The sequence below is a fragment of the Papio anubis genome, chromosome 17, assembly GCF_008728515.1.
Source record: "Papio anubis isolate 15944 chromosome 17, Panubis1.0, whole genome shotgun sequence".
Classification (NCBI taxonomy): domain Eukaryota; kingdom Metazoa; phylum Chordata; class Mammalia; order Primates; family Cercopithecidae; genus Papio; species Papio anubis.
This window is the reverse complement of record NC_044992.1, coordinates 64,416,987-64,431,717: the sequence shown is the minus strand read 5'-3', so window position 1 is coordinate 64,431,717 and position 14,731 is coordinate 64,416,987. Positions and strand designations below refer to the sequence as shown.

The 14,731-nt window shown below is 48.0% G+C and overlaps 1 long non-coding RNA gene across 1 annotated transcript in view; it reads left to right on the top strand.

Moving 5' to 3' along the window:
• The first annotated feature begins 3,804 nt into the window (after window positions 1-3,804).
• Window positions 3,805-14,731, top strand: part of LOC101005231 — a 186,912-nt gene continuing 175,985 nt past the window's right edge. The window contains exon 1 of the long non-coding RNA XR_004179497.1: window positions 3,805-4,449. This is a non-coding gene — a long non-coding RNA (uncharacterized LOC101005231). The remainder of the gene's footprint in view (window positions 4,450-14,731) is intronic.

The window sequence follows — 14,731 nt, the reverse complement described above, 5'->3', positions numbered from 1 at the left end:
CAAATGAATGGGCTTTGCACGGCAGCTCACACCTGTAATCCCAGCACTTTGGGAGGCCAAAGTGGGTGGATCACCTGAGGTCAGGAGTTCCAGACCAGCCTGGCCAACACGGCAAAACCCCATCTCTACTAAAAATATAAATATTAGCCAGGCATGGCGGCACGCATCTGTAGTCCCAGCTACTCGGGAGGCTGAGGCAGGAGAATCGCTTGAGCCTGGGAGGCAGAGGTTTCAGTGAGCTGAGATTGCGGCACTGCACTCCAGCCTGGGGGACAGAGTGAGATTCTATCAAAAAAAAAAAAAAAAGAAAAGAAAAAAGAAAACAAGGTATTAGAATTAAGACAGCATGATAATGGTACAGAGTTAGAAAAACTGACCAGTGGAACAGAATAGAGAGCCATGAATCTACTCAAAAAAGGAGAAAATTTGATACACGAGAGAGGGTTGATATTGCAATTGTTTTTATCACCATATATCCATATATATGCATATTTATATTAAATACATATGTAACTTTTAAAATAACATCTCAATTTTAGAATAGATTTACAGAACCATTGCAAAGATAGTACAGAGAGCTCCCATATACCTACTGATATGGTCTCGCTGTGTCCCCACCCAAATCTCATCTTGAACTGTAGCTCCCATAATTCCCATGTGTTGTGGGAGGGACCCAGTGGGAGATAATTGAATCATGGGAGTAGTTCCCCCATACTGTCCTCCTGGTAGTGAATAAGTCTCTCATGGTTTTATAAGGGGTTTCCTCTTCCACTTGGCACTCATTTTTTCTTCCCTGCTGCCATGTAAGATGTGACCTTGCTCTTCCTTTGCCTTCCACCATGATTGTGAGGCCTCCCAGCCACCTGGAACTGTGAGTCCATTAAACCTCTTTTTCTTTATAAATTGCCCAGTCTTGGGTATGTCTTTATTAGCAGCGTGAGAACAAACTAATACAACCACACTCAATTTCCCTCATTGTTACATCTTACATTAACATGGCACATTTGTAGCAATTATGAATCAATATTGGTACATTACTATTGACTAAAGTCCACACTTTATCAGAGTTCCTTAGTTTTACCTAATGTCCCTTTTCTGGTCCAGGATTCCATCCAGAAGACCACATTCAGTCATCAAGCCGCCTCAGCCTTCTCTGAGCTGTGACAGTTTCTCAGACTCTCCTGGGTTTTGGTGAACTTGACAGTTTTGAGGGTTATTGATCAGGTGTTTTGTAGACCATTCCTCAGTTGGTCACTGTGTGCAGCCATCGCTTAAGAAGTGGGGAGTTATACTCCACTTCCTGGAGGGCAGAGTATTTACATACATTTTTTGAAATTCTTCTGCATAGATTTCTTTTCCCCTGTGTATTTATTTATCCAATCACCTAATTATGTCAATACGAACTCAGGAATTTTTTTAATACTTTGCTTATAATCTAATACTACTTTACTTCAGTTGTTGCTCAAATGTTTCCCCGACTTTGGCAATTAAGAGCTCTTTCAGTTGGTTTCTGTGTCCCTCTGTCATGGCCCCACCATTGTGTGGTGTGTGTGCTTGTGTGTCAGTGTGTTTTAGCACTTTCTTACTTTCCGACACTACAAGGTGCTCCAGGCTCATCTTGCGTATTTTCTGCCCCAGTCCTAGAATCAGCTGTTTCTCTAATGAGCTCTGGTTCCTTCTGTTGGACAATAGTATAAGAAACAAACCTAGGTGCTAAATGATTGCTTCTGGACCCTCTCAGCAGAGAGAGAAAGGAAATATATGTGTATGTGCTAATGCATGTATATATACATTTCTTATGTTTACCTCTATCTAGCTATGTATGTATGTATGTTTGTATCTGTCATCTCTATGTTAAGCTAAACCTGGGTTTATACCTCTCTGGATGTTTTAGGAGCAAGGAAGAGACATGATTCCAGCTTTACCTGGGGAAAATCAATCTCACGCAATGAGAAGAAAGAAATGACTAGTTAAAATTAATTTCTGTATTTTTCTAATTATTCAAGTGGCTAATGTTTGCTGTGCAGAAATTTAAGAAGATTGAAGACTAGAATGAAGTACAACGCAGGAGAAAACAATAACCATGCAGAGTCAGCGATAGGCACCCATACCATTTTGAGACAGCTGGATGCCCTTTTGCATGCTAGGAACATGCAGCCCGTGTTCTGGGAAGTGGGGAGAAGGTCAGGCAACTCCTAGCAGCAAAGCTGCTTTATCCTCAACATCCTGTAGGGGAGGGTTTAGGGAGGTCAGATATCCCTGCCTTTGACATTCACCTTGGCTTCAGTTTTTCTCTTACCTGGAAGCATGAGAGGAGTTGATTGTGAGTTCAGAGTGGAAATGGTGGCCAGTCGAGACCCTGCACTGCCACTGACTCTCCAGGAATGTCAGCACCAGTGAAAGCCAGGATTCCAGGGCCAGACCTGAGCTTGCCTGTAGCCTGGGACTGGAATGGGGGAAAACTTGGGCACAGTGGCAGGTGGAAAATCAAGTCTGTGCTTCAGGAGCATCTAGAAACGCCCTGTCTACCTTCTCCCCTCCCCAACGCCATTTACCCAGGTGCCTCCTGTTACTTCCAATACTAATGCCTTCTTTTATTTTTTTGAGACAGAGTCTCACTCTGTTGCCCGGGCTGGAGTGCAGTGACATGATCTCGGCTCACTGCAACCTCCGCCTCCCGAGTCCAAGCAATTCTCATACCTCAGCCTCCCTAGTAGTTGAGACTACAGGCGTGCACCACCACACCCACCTATTTTTTTTTGTAGTTTCAGTAGAGATGGGGTTTTGCCATGGTGGTCAGTCTGGTCTCGAACTCCTGACCTCAGCGGCGGGATTACAGGCATGAGCCACCATGCCCAACCTGATGCCTTCTTTTTCTGACCATTTCCTCTCCAGCAATCCCACAGTGGCGACAGGGAAACCTGGCCCAGGAGATTCCAATGTTCTTGGCTTCCTCTCCTGTCACAGCCTCAGTGATTTTGTGATTTCACCTTGCTTCTCAGGGCTTGCTTTTATCAAAAGGGTTGGTTAGTCACAATAGCTGTTAACAGGTGCAACAAGGCATAGAAGACCTGTTAGGGGTTGAATTGTTCCACCGCCCCAACTCCAGAATATTAATATAGTGCAGTCCTAGTCTTCAGGACCTCCAAGAACGTAACCTTATTTGGAAATAGGGTTGTTGAAGATGTCATTGGTTAAGATGAGGTCATACTGGATCAGGGTAGGCCCCTTATCCAATATGACTGGCATCCTTGTGGAAACACCACAGTGTGAAGAGATAGAGATTCACGCAGAGGGAAAACTATGTGAAAAGATACACGGAGAAGACCGTGTAAAAGGTGGAGGATGAAGGTAAGGCAGCTACAAGCCAAGGAACACCTAAGACAGCCAATGACAACCAGGTCTCAGAGAGGCACGGGACAGATTCTCCCTCACGGCCCCCAGAAGCAAGCAACCTCGGACCTCTCGTCTCCAGAACTGGGGCCCAGCTGGGATAGCCTGACTCTAGGGCTACCAAGGTTTGCCATCCTGTGCGGCATGCCCGGCTGGTGTGACCCACCTTATGCACAAAAGCCAGAATAGACCTAGCGGCATTGACAATAGGACTGGAATGCCAGCTTTGTCTGTGAAGGAAGGGTGCAAAGGAGGACAGCTGTGGTGGGCAAACCCCAACCGTTTCCATTCTTCTTTAACTTTTGTCCTGACTACGACAGGACTACGTAGCGGAACTACGACTCCCAGGAAGCCGTTCGGCCTCCCCCGCCCCCTCCCCACCCACTCCGCTCCGCCCCGCCCCGTCGCGGGTCCGCCTGGTATATAAGGGCCGAATGGCCCGGCCGGCTACAGAGCGCGCAGCCGGCGCGGGTGCGCGGTGCGGAGCTGGTAGCCTGAGGACGCGGCCACCGAGGTTGGCATTTCTTGTTCTGCGCTTCTCCCCAAGGACCCTATGCTAGGCAGGCGCCCACCGTAAGCCTCCTGGGCCTTGTGAACCTGCAAACCCAAGTCCCAGAGACGATCCGCCTTCGGCGCTTTCCAGCTTGGCAGAGGGGTTTTCCTGGCGGGGATCTTTGGTTCGCGCTGGCGATGCGCGGGGAAGAAAGGCGAGGAGCGGCGTCCGGGCTGGGTGCTGTCCCAGCGCGAGGAGGCGGGATGCGCTCGCGGGGTCCGCGGGGCGCCCAGTCTCCGCCCTCGTCGCGCGCCCACCCCTGGGGAAGAGAATGCGGCCGCTTGGGGACCCCCGCCCGCGACCTCCGCGAGTCTGGAGCGCAGAGGACAGGGTCTGGACCAGGCGCTTTGGCCTTGGATGGAAAGTGGGGAATTGGGTGGGGGGCTGCGGACCTCTTAACGTGGATTACTTGGTGTGTATCAGCTGGGCTCAGAAGACCCACGACCTCCTCTCCGTGCGTGGATTGATTCGTTCTACTTAACAGCTGGGTCGCCAAGCTGGAGGTAAGTTTCCCTGCGGTTCGGGGAAGGGATCTGATTTACTTTCTTTTCTTTCTTTTTTCCCTCCGCGTCGTTTTCCGAAGGTCCCGAGATTCTGGGTTGAAATTTTTGTTCTTGCAATTGACATCTTCTTGGAGGTCATTTTAGTCATCCCCCTGCCTCCAAGCGGAGCTGATTTGCCTGGGACACGGTGGTCAGCGACCACCCCATCCTGGGCGTTCTCGGCCGTCGTCCTTCTGCGTCTAGCGCTGCCGAGCCTTGGCTGCCTGGAGGGACCGAACCTCAGCTGGGGGAGACGCTCGCGTGTCCTCGGCGAACCTGCTCGGCCCCTTGTACTTGCCTTAAAGCCTGGGCACTCTCCGGGCTCCGTTACTTCGGGAGCGGTGCCGCCTCCATGAGCTCCTGGCGTCCGCCCACTGGCGACCGGGGACGCTGCTGGGGCGCAGCGCTTGGAGAACGCGACGCGGCCGAGCCCCTCTCACCGTTGGGGCTGGGGGGTGAGCGGGGCATTTGGCGAGCAGCTTTCGGGCGAGGACTGGGCCACCCGTCAGGCGGACGCGGGGATGCGTTTGGCCAGGGTGTGGACGAGCTTTCTGAATAAGTGGGAGGTGGCAGGAATTCAGTCCAGTGAGCCCACTCGCCACCTCCCCTTTCTGGCGCAACTTGCTAGTGGAAGTGTTTTGTTGGCCATTGTGGAGAGAGGGCTTACGTCTTGAGTCCGGAACTGAAAGCACACCGCTTCTGTATCCATAGCTTCCTCCTGCCCTTGTTCTTTTGTGTCTGCCCTGTTTGGGGGCAGCGCGGTGCCTGTCACTGAGTGGGCACTGAATAGATGTTTGTTGAATGAATGACTGAGCGACTCCGCCCTTGGCGTGCAGATTAACCAGGGTCCTCCTTTTCCTTCTCCCTCCTTGGTACTTGTCCTCACCTCCAGGACCTATGCAGGTTTCCTGAGGATGCTTTCCCAGAGGTGGGATTCCCTCCTCCGCCCCTCAACCCTCTCCTGTAGCCTGTAGGTTCTCATTTAGAACCTGTCGGTGATCCATTTCCCACCCAGCAGTCCCTTCTGCATAGAAATCTAGACGCTGTCAGGGATCACTCTTGGTCAGCGCTCAGGGTCCCAGTGTCTCCAGTGAGCACTGCTCCAGGAGCAAGAGAAGGTAAAGCAGCACTGGAAGAAGAAAAGGCAGTGCATAGTGGCACGACCTCCTACCCCGGGAGCTGGGACCCTCAGTGCCCCTGGCCCCATGCAGGTCCTGGAACTGCCCAGGTTGACGCAGCACCTTCCCTGCGGCCCTTCCCCACCCTCTGCTACCACACCAGTTCTGTGCTCAGACTGACTCAGGGAGAGGAATAGTTGAAACCTTCAGGCAAACTGATAATCAACACCACCACCCCTCCTCCCTGTCTGATTTTAAAAAGTAATCCATGCTCTTTCTCTTTCTTTTATAGAAAACTACACAAAAGTGCCCAAAGCAGGAAAAACATCTAATTCACACAGTAATGCTGGCAATTTGATCTATTTCCTCACTGGTGAAATCCCGCAAAATATACAACTTTTTCTCCTCCTCTTTTTTTGTGTAATTTTATTTGAACATTTCCCCCATGTCGTGATGGCATGGTAACTGTATTCTGCTGCAGGCATTGACTCATAATTTGCTTGACAATTTCCCTATTGTTGGACACTAAGTTGTTTCCAAATTTTTACCCTTAGAAGTAATACAGTGAGCATTTTTTGTACATAAAGATTTGTCCACATTTCGTATTATTTTCTTTGGAAAATTCCCAGAAATTGCTATATTTGCTTTAAGTTAGAGTTATGTCTAAAGCAAAGGAATAACTCTATTTCTGGACATTGTTGAGATGGGCTTGGAGGAAAAGATGCCACTTACCCATCAGATAATAATGCGTCTTGGAGCGGGGACGCAGAAGCCGCACAGAGTGAATGGCTGCTGAGCAAATGAAGTGTTTTGTTTTGTTTCTTTTTGTATCAAAGAATTGATCAGCATTGGTAGGAGAATAACTTAAAATTTGCCGTCGGGATTATGATGTACATTTTTTTAAGCAATACCATAAAGTAAGATATATCAGGCAGCTAGATTTAACATGCTGTCTTTTAAAAAAAATTAACTTTTGATTCTGACATAAATCTAGATTTGCAGGAGTTACAAAAATAATGCCAAAGGCTCCACTATATCCTTTACCCCGCTTCCCCAAATGCTAACGTCTGATATATCCATGGTGCAATGATCAGACCTGGGACATTGACATTGACACACACTTTTAACTAATCTACAGGCCTTATTCAGATTTTTCCATTTGTCCCACTCATGTCCTTTTTCTGGTCCAGGGTCCAATTTGGGATCCTGTAATGGGACCTTGTAAAAAGCGGGAACCTGGAGTGGGACAGAAGACAGGCTTCGTTCAGGAGGAGGTTTGAAATTGGGGCGTTATTTCCATTTGTCTCCCCAAGTGAATTTGCCCTTCCTCTACTGACGGTAGCAGAGCTGTATCAGGCTTCCAGGGCCTATGGGAGCCTGCCCATAAGTGGGGAAAGCCTCTCTGTGTCCCCCTTCCCTCCTTTCCTCTCCCCAAACCTACAGCAGGAACGTGTGTGTCATTGAGTGAAATTGGGTTATTACCCAGTCTGCCCTGACACGTCTTCTGGGGGGTAGACAGTTGCCATCCGGTGTGCGTGAGAGCAAGCTGCTGAGCCGCTGAATCCGTGGTTGACAAGTACACCGTGCAATGCCTGTGTGGGTGACTCATGCCGGCTGCAGTAGCAGGTGTGTCGGGAGCTAAACGTGCAGACCCAGCAGGTACAGCATTTCCTGGTTATCTGAACAGATGGGAAGGAACACGGATTTCTGCTCTGAACTCAGAACAGATTTAGGGTATTGTTAGGCAATTTTGGGCTAGGAAGTGATTCTCCTTTTCTTTAGGGGACTTTCTTCCAGGAGAAGATTTGGGGTGAGGAGAGCTAGCCCGAAGGGATTTTTGGAGGTGGCTGATATGGATGGAGGCTAGCCCAGGTTCTTTGCATAAGAGTCCACTTGTGTGAATTTGAAGAAACCCAGGAAAGGGTCCCTTCTCCTGTCCTTACAATAAAGCGACCGCATGGTCAGTCAGTAACGCACGCGTGAATTGAGGCTGTCTGCTTTGAGTATCGCTGTGTGTTTTCCGACTTGGAATGGTTGCCTGCGTTGAGCGAAGGCGATGTTTGTTTGGGATAAGGAAGTTTTGATGCTACTTAAATCTCAACAAAACAGATTTCTGTTTTCTGGACAGAGTTTCTGTGTTGACGTTAGGGTCTGGTTGCCGAGACTTGATTTTTCTTTTCCTTTTTGAAATACTCCCAGCCTTCCTACCGTAGCTTGTAAACGGAAGGATATCCATGTCTTTTTCTCTCTCCTTGTGAACTGGTACAGACGTTTTCTGTAACTAGCCGGCTCCAATGAGGATCATAACAGGAAGTCTCGCGGGGAGAGGGGTTGCGGGTGTTGTGACTAAACAGTTCTGGAAGGCACCTCTGTCTACACCTGCCTGTCCCTGTCCTCAGCGTCTCCTGGTGGGTCCTCCCTAGTCAGACGCTGCAGCTTTTCTAGAATCTACTCCAGTGCAGTGCAGACTGTTCACGTTGAGATTGCCCCACCTGTCCCCTGGTGTTCAAATTGTGGTTTGCATAAGAATGAATTGTTTGCGGAACGTGTTAAAAATGAATATTCTTAGCACCCACCCCTGTCTGGCCCCTCATCTTTAGTTCTTGGGGGTCTGCATTTTCAACAAGCCATCCAGGCCATTCTGACACGGACACTTTGAAGAAACAGGAAGTTGACTGACTTCTTGGCCAGATAAAGCCTTAATTGAACCTTTTGCCACTGAAGCTTACCCAACTACAGTGTTTTTTTCTTTCTCCTCCTCCTCCAGGAAGCCTTTCTGGTTTACCTCCACTGGTCTGGGCCCCCGCATGTACTTATTTGGTTTGCTGGTACAGGTTTTTACATAGGAGCCTTGAAATCAGATGCCCTTTATACTTGGTTAAGACAGGAGTGGCTGCATTTGGGTGAATGATAAAGGAACTACAGCTCTGGGCATTTTCTCCTCTCAGGTAGGCAAGGTCTTTGGGAGCTTGGAACGTGCCCCTGAGCAGGCAGCATCCTGGCACATTTGTTTGTGTACCCACACAGACCACTGCCGCTTCTGTCTGTGGCCACCATTGTTCTAGACAATGTCACTGTCATCATGGAGCTGGTTGGGGTGCTCCACACCAAGTTAGCAAACCCTGTTCACGTGATCGATGCACCCAGCTCACTTCACAAGAGGACAAGAATGATCCTGGATTATTTCTTTTCAACACTGCCATTGGCGAAAGACCCCCTGTTCAAAGTCAGCTGGGTGTTCCTGCTTCACAGACGAGGTCTGTGCCTGGAAAAACATTTATACAAAACCAATCTTGGTTGGTCACATGATATCCAAAAGGCCCGAAGGAATCGTGCAACCTAGAAGAATGCTGAAGTGGCAAGTTTCTGCCCAAGAATTCTTTTTGTAATGTGAATCATCATCACCTCCTCCCATATTTGGTTTGTTGGTACAGGTTTTTGCATGGACGTCTGGAAACCAGGTGCCTTTGTATGTGATTAAACAGACATGGTTTCATTTAGGGGTATGATCAAGGGACTGCAGTTCTGGAGCTCCAGAAATCAACTGGACCTTCCAACTCCCAGGGCTGTGAGGCTCCCCCATGGTTTGGAAGATGCCGATTGTTAGGGTCCAATTTTAATGATTTACAGACTTACCTCGTTTGCTTCAAAAGTGGTCATTTTACTTTAGCAATTTACTTTTTTTGTTGTTGTTTACTGGACTGGGAAGTCCCAGTAGGACAGGCCTGCCGCCCAGCAGTGCCTTCTGATGATTGAGTTGGGATTTCGGGGCATGCTTTTTGAGCTAGCCATGGAGTATTCCTTCTCTAATGATAGATGTATTTCAAATCATTTACCTATGGACTTCCTCTTACCTTAATTCTACAAATATTGCGTGCCTGCTGGATGCTTTTGTAGGCATTGGTGCAACCTCTTTGGTTCTTCAGCATGTGGGCTCTGGTGGTCTTAGGGGCCCATCGGAAGCTGACTTGAAGATTTAGCAGCCTGTGTGGAAGCGGAGGTTCTATTGCGCTTGACAAAGTGAAAGGAAGGTGTCTGAGGTGCTGGTCTTTGGGGACAATTTCACTATGTGAGAAAAACCTTTACTGAGCTTTAAGTGACAATGATGGTTTCTGCAGTTATGCCGTCTTCACTTAACTACTTGAAAACTTTTAAACCATTTTTACTTCTCTCTCTCTCTCTTTTTTTTTTTTTTTGAGATAGGGTCTTGCTATGTTGCCCAGACTGGAGTGCAGTGGTATGATCTCAGCTCACTGCAACCTCCGTCTCCCGGGTTTAAGCCATCCTCCCACTTCAGCCTCCTGAGTAGCTGGGACTACATGCATCCACCACCATGCCCAGCTAATTTTTGTATTTTTTATAGATATGAGGTTTTGCCATGTCTCCTAGGCTGGTCTTGAACTCCTGAGCTCCAGCAATCCACCGGCCTCAGCCTCCCAAAGTGCTGGGATTATAGGCATGAGCCACTGCACCTGGCCCACCATTTTTATTATGATAAAATATACACGACATAAAAGTTACCATCTTAACCACTTTAATGTACACAGTTCTATGGTATTTGGTACATTCACATTGTTCTGCAACCATCACCACCTATTTCCAGAAAGTTTTTCTTCCCAAACTAAAACTCTGTACCCATTAAACACAAACTCCCCATTCCCCGATTCCTCCCAGCCCCGGTCAACCACTGTTCTACTTTCTGTCTCTATGAATTTGGCTACTCTGGGTATCTGATAGAAGTGGATCATACCGTATTTGTCCTTTTGTGCCTGGCTCATTTCTTTAGTCTACTTTCTTTGAGGTTCATCCATGTTATAGCATATGTCAGAATTTTCTTTTTAAGGCTGAATAATATTGCATTGTGTATTTATATTGCATTTTGTTTAACCCCGTCTCTACTAAAAATACAAGTGTCTGTGGACACTTGGGTAGCTTCTACCTTTTGGTCATTGTGAATAATGTTGCTAGGAGCACAGGTATGCAGTGATGTGTTCGGGTCTCTGTTTTCAGTGCTTTTAGGGATATACCTAGAAGTGAAATTGTTGGACCATATGGTAATTCTATTTTTCATATTTCAAAGAACAACCATACTGTCTTTTTTAAAAAATTTTAACTTAAAAAATTTTTTTGAGACCAAGTTTCACTCTTGTTGCCCAGGCTGGAGTGCAATGGCATGGTCTCAGCTCACTGCAACCTCTGCCTCCTGGATTCAAGTGATTCTCCTGCCTCAGCCTCCCGAGTAGCTGGGATTACAGGTGACTGCCATCACACCCGGCTAATTTTTGTATTTTTAGTAGAGATGGGGTTTCACCATGTTGGTCAGGCTGGTCTTGAACTCCTGACCTTAGGTGATCCATCTGCCTTGGCCTCCCAAAGTGCTGGGATTACAGGTGTAAGCCACTGTGCCAAGCCTGCCGTACTCTCTTCTATAGCATCTGTATCATTTCACATCCCCACTAATGGTACACAAAGTTTCCATTTTCTTGCCAAGACTTGTTTTCTTTTTCTTTTATTATTATTATTATTATTTTATTTTATTTTTTTAAGAATAGCCATCCTAATGTGTGTGAAGTGCTTTTTGCTTTAAGAAAGCCATCTTCATGAAGACTGAAGTGCCGAGAAAGTGAGCAGCAGTGGGGGTGGCGCCCAGCTCTGGATCTGCCACAATTATTCTTTCTAAATGAAAAAGTTTGATGACCCAGCACGTTCCTTAGGCCCCGGTTCTTTGAACTGGAGTTTTCCAATTGCTTTTGTGCCCATATCCCATCTGATAGTACCTTCGACCTGGTGAAATGATCAGGTGTCATCCTGTTTTACAGGAGGGGCATTAAAGCACTAGTCAGTGAAATGATGTGGATAGATACTGACCCTGCGGACTGGCCCTCACACTAATCTGGCACACATGGTGAAAAGCGAGTGTTCTGGAAGTGTTGGTGTGGAGACGAAGGGCCTGGAGGATAGAGACTGGACTCACTGCTTAGGAGAATTCTAGAGCGAATCCTCTCTGCTGCTTGCCCTGCGGAGTCACGCTTTCCTATGTATTTGCTGGAAGTGGACTTATTTTTTTTTTTTTTTAAAGTAGAGAACACTTTTCTGCACAGTTTGAGCTGCTTAAAAAGTGCCTTTTGAGGTTGGGCGCGGTGGCTCACGCCTGTAATCCCAGCACTTTGGGAGGTCGAGGCGGGTGGATCACGAGGTCAGGAGATTGAGACCATCCTGACTAACACGGTGAAACCCCGTCTCTACTAAAAATACAAAAAATTAGCTGGGCGTGGTGGTGGGCGCCTGTAATCCCAGCTATTCGGGAGGCTGAGGCAGGAGAATGGTGTGAACCTGGGAGGCGGAGCTTGCAGTGAGCAGAGATCGTACCACTGCACTCCAGCCTGGGCCACAGAGTGAGACTCCGTTTCAAAAAAAAAAAAAAAAAGTGCCTTTTGAGCATCATGGTGGATGTCAGAGTTCGGTGGCAGCTCCCGTGGGGACCTGGGGTGTGTGGCTGGGTGAAGATGGTCACCTCCCTTCTGTGGTTTTATTCCCTAGGCTAAGTCTGAGCCCCCAAGGCTCCTGTGGGTTCTGGTTTGTGATTGGCTCCTGCATGCCCCATGCGCATGTCCAGCCACCAGGTGGATTAGGCGTTTGTAGTAAGTGATTTCACTGACCCTGGGGGACAGATGGTAGACAATATTTGATCCCAGCCTTTGCAGGGCTCTACCCCCTCGCAGCCTCTGCACCTTCTCTGCATGGGATGGGAAAGTGGCCTTGTCACCTAGAGCCACCAAAAATGTGGCTGTTTTCCATTTTAACTTTTCGATGGTGATATTTCTTTTTATTTTTAAAAATTAAGCAGTGGCTGGGCGTGGTGGTTTGCTCTTATTATCCCAGCACTTTGGGAGGCCAAGGTGGGAGGATCGCTTGAGCCTAGGAGGTCTAGACTGTGGTGAGCTATGATTATCCCACTGCCCTCCAGCCTGGGTGACGGAGCAAGACCCTGTCTCTAAAAAAAAAAAAAAAAAAAAAAAAAAGAATAAAAAAAATCAAACGTCAAGAAGCAAAGCTGTTGTTCCTGAAGTTGGGGTGACAGAACAGGGTCGCCCCTGCCTGGAGGCTTTCTTCTCTCTGGGAGGGGTGGGGGTGTCCCCCCAGGACCCATTCTCCATGACCCCAGAACATGACCTCTTCTCTGTGATTCCTGACCGTGACCCCTCCTCCTTTGGTTTCAGACTAAACTTCTTTAGAGGACCCAGGACTAAGCTGAGGGAGGTTTTTCTGAGCCTCAGGGAATCTGTGGCCACTGGCAAGCCAGCGGGAAATTCAGGTGTTTGGGTTTTTAATTAAATTTCTAAGTGGAAACCAGGAATGCGGTTAACCAAGGAGCGGAGGTGGTCCGGGTTTCTCATTCCACCCTGACTGCTGGGCTGTTCGGGCTTTCCTGGAATTGCTTTTCTCGTCACCTTCGCTGCCTTCTTTTTCTGCTGTCCCCCCATTCCTTCCTCGCACTGTTGTGATTGAACCGGAATGGTTTCCTCAAACCTTTCTCTGGGGTCTTATCATCCTGGGCATCTGTCTGTCAGGTACCAGCTTGCGGGGAGGATGCCCATATGCCTGCAGTCAAGGTTCACTGCTCAAACTGGCCATTGGGTGACGCTGCTTGTCGCCCAAATAATGACCCGGCCCCGTGGCCCAATTCCTTGTACCAACCCTGTGTAAGGATTCAACAGATATGATCCCTGTATTAGTCCGTTCTTATGCTGTTAATAAAGACATACCCGGGACTGAGTAATTTATAAAGAAAAGAGGTTTAATTGACTCACAGTTCCACATGGCTGGGGAGGCCTCACAATCATGGCGGAAGGCAAAGGAGGAACAAGTCACGTCTTACATGGCGGCAGGAAAGACAGAGCTTGTGCAGGGGAACTCCTCTTTATAAAATCGTCAGATCTTCTGAGATGTATTCACTATCATGAGAACAGCATGGGAAAGACCTGCCCCCATGATTCGATTACCTTTCACTTGGTCCTTCCCATGACACGTGGGAATTGTGAGAGCTACAATTCAAGATGAGATTTGGGTGGGGACACAGCCAAACCCTATCAGTTTCCAACCAGCCCCTGCTGCCTGTCAGCAGGGCAATGTCCAGAAAGAGAGGCAGACTTGCAGCAGGCTCAGAGAACGTGGTTCCAGAGTCTTTACTTCCCTTAATCCTCAGAGCCCTGGGATGTTATGATCTCCGGCATTTGAGGCTTAGAGACATGAAGGAATATCCTTAAGGTCTCATAGCTTTGAAGGATGGAGCCACAGTTCAAAATCAGGTCTTGGCCCAGGCCCATCACTGGACCCCTGTCCTGCGCCAGTGCCAAGTGTCTGTATGACTTCGCACACGTCCCTGGGCCTCTGTCTGTGGGCCCAATTCCTCATCCACAAAAGGAAGAGTTTTTTTAGGTTGGTCATTTTTGTTGGAGGTTACAGAGAAACCAGCCGTATCCAATTTAAAACAATGGATGTTTTGGTTGTTCACATAACTGAGAAGTGTGGGGTTGTGCTTTTGGGGTGATTTGTGAGCTCAGTCTCTCTCTCTTCATTCTCTCCCCTTCTGTATACAGTTTCATTCTCAAGTTTACTTTTCTCATCTGGGCAGGCCTCCTGACTCTACAGATCCAGAGGGAGAGAATGGCTTTGTGGTAGCCTTCCTGAGAGCTGACCCTGTAGCAACGCTCACCCCTAGACCCACACCTCTGGCCAGGAGTTGGGGTCTGGGGGACACATTGATTGACTCTCCCCTGGTCATGTGCGTCATATCTAGCTCTGTCGCGAGGTTCCCCAGAGCCGCCAAGATTCTGCATTTTGTTTATCCACTCATTTGTCTGTGGACATTTGGGTAGCTTCTACCTTTTGGCCATTGTGAATAATGTTGCTAGGAACACGTATGTGCAATGATCTGTTCAAGTCTCTGCTTTCAGTGCTTTTAGGGATATACCTAGAAGTAGAATTGTTGGAACATATGGTAATTCTATTTTTCATATGGCCTTTGAGAAGCACAGGTACATGCAGGGCAACACCACCAATTGTTCACTATGAATGAATTGGACTCCTGGGATAATAAACCAGAATGTGTGCTTTGCGGGGCA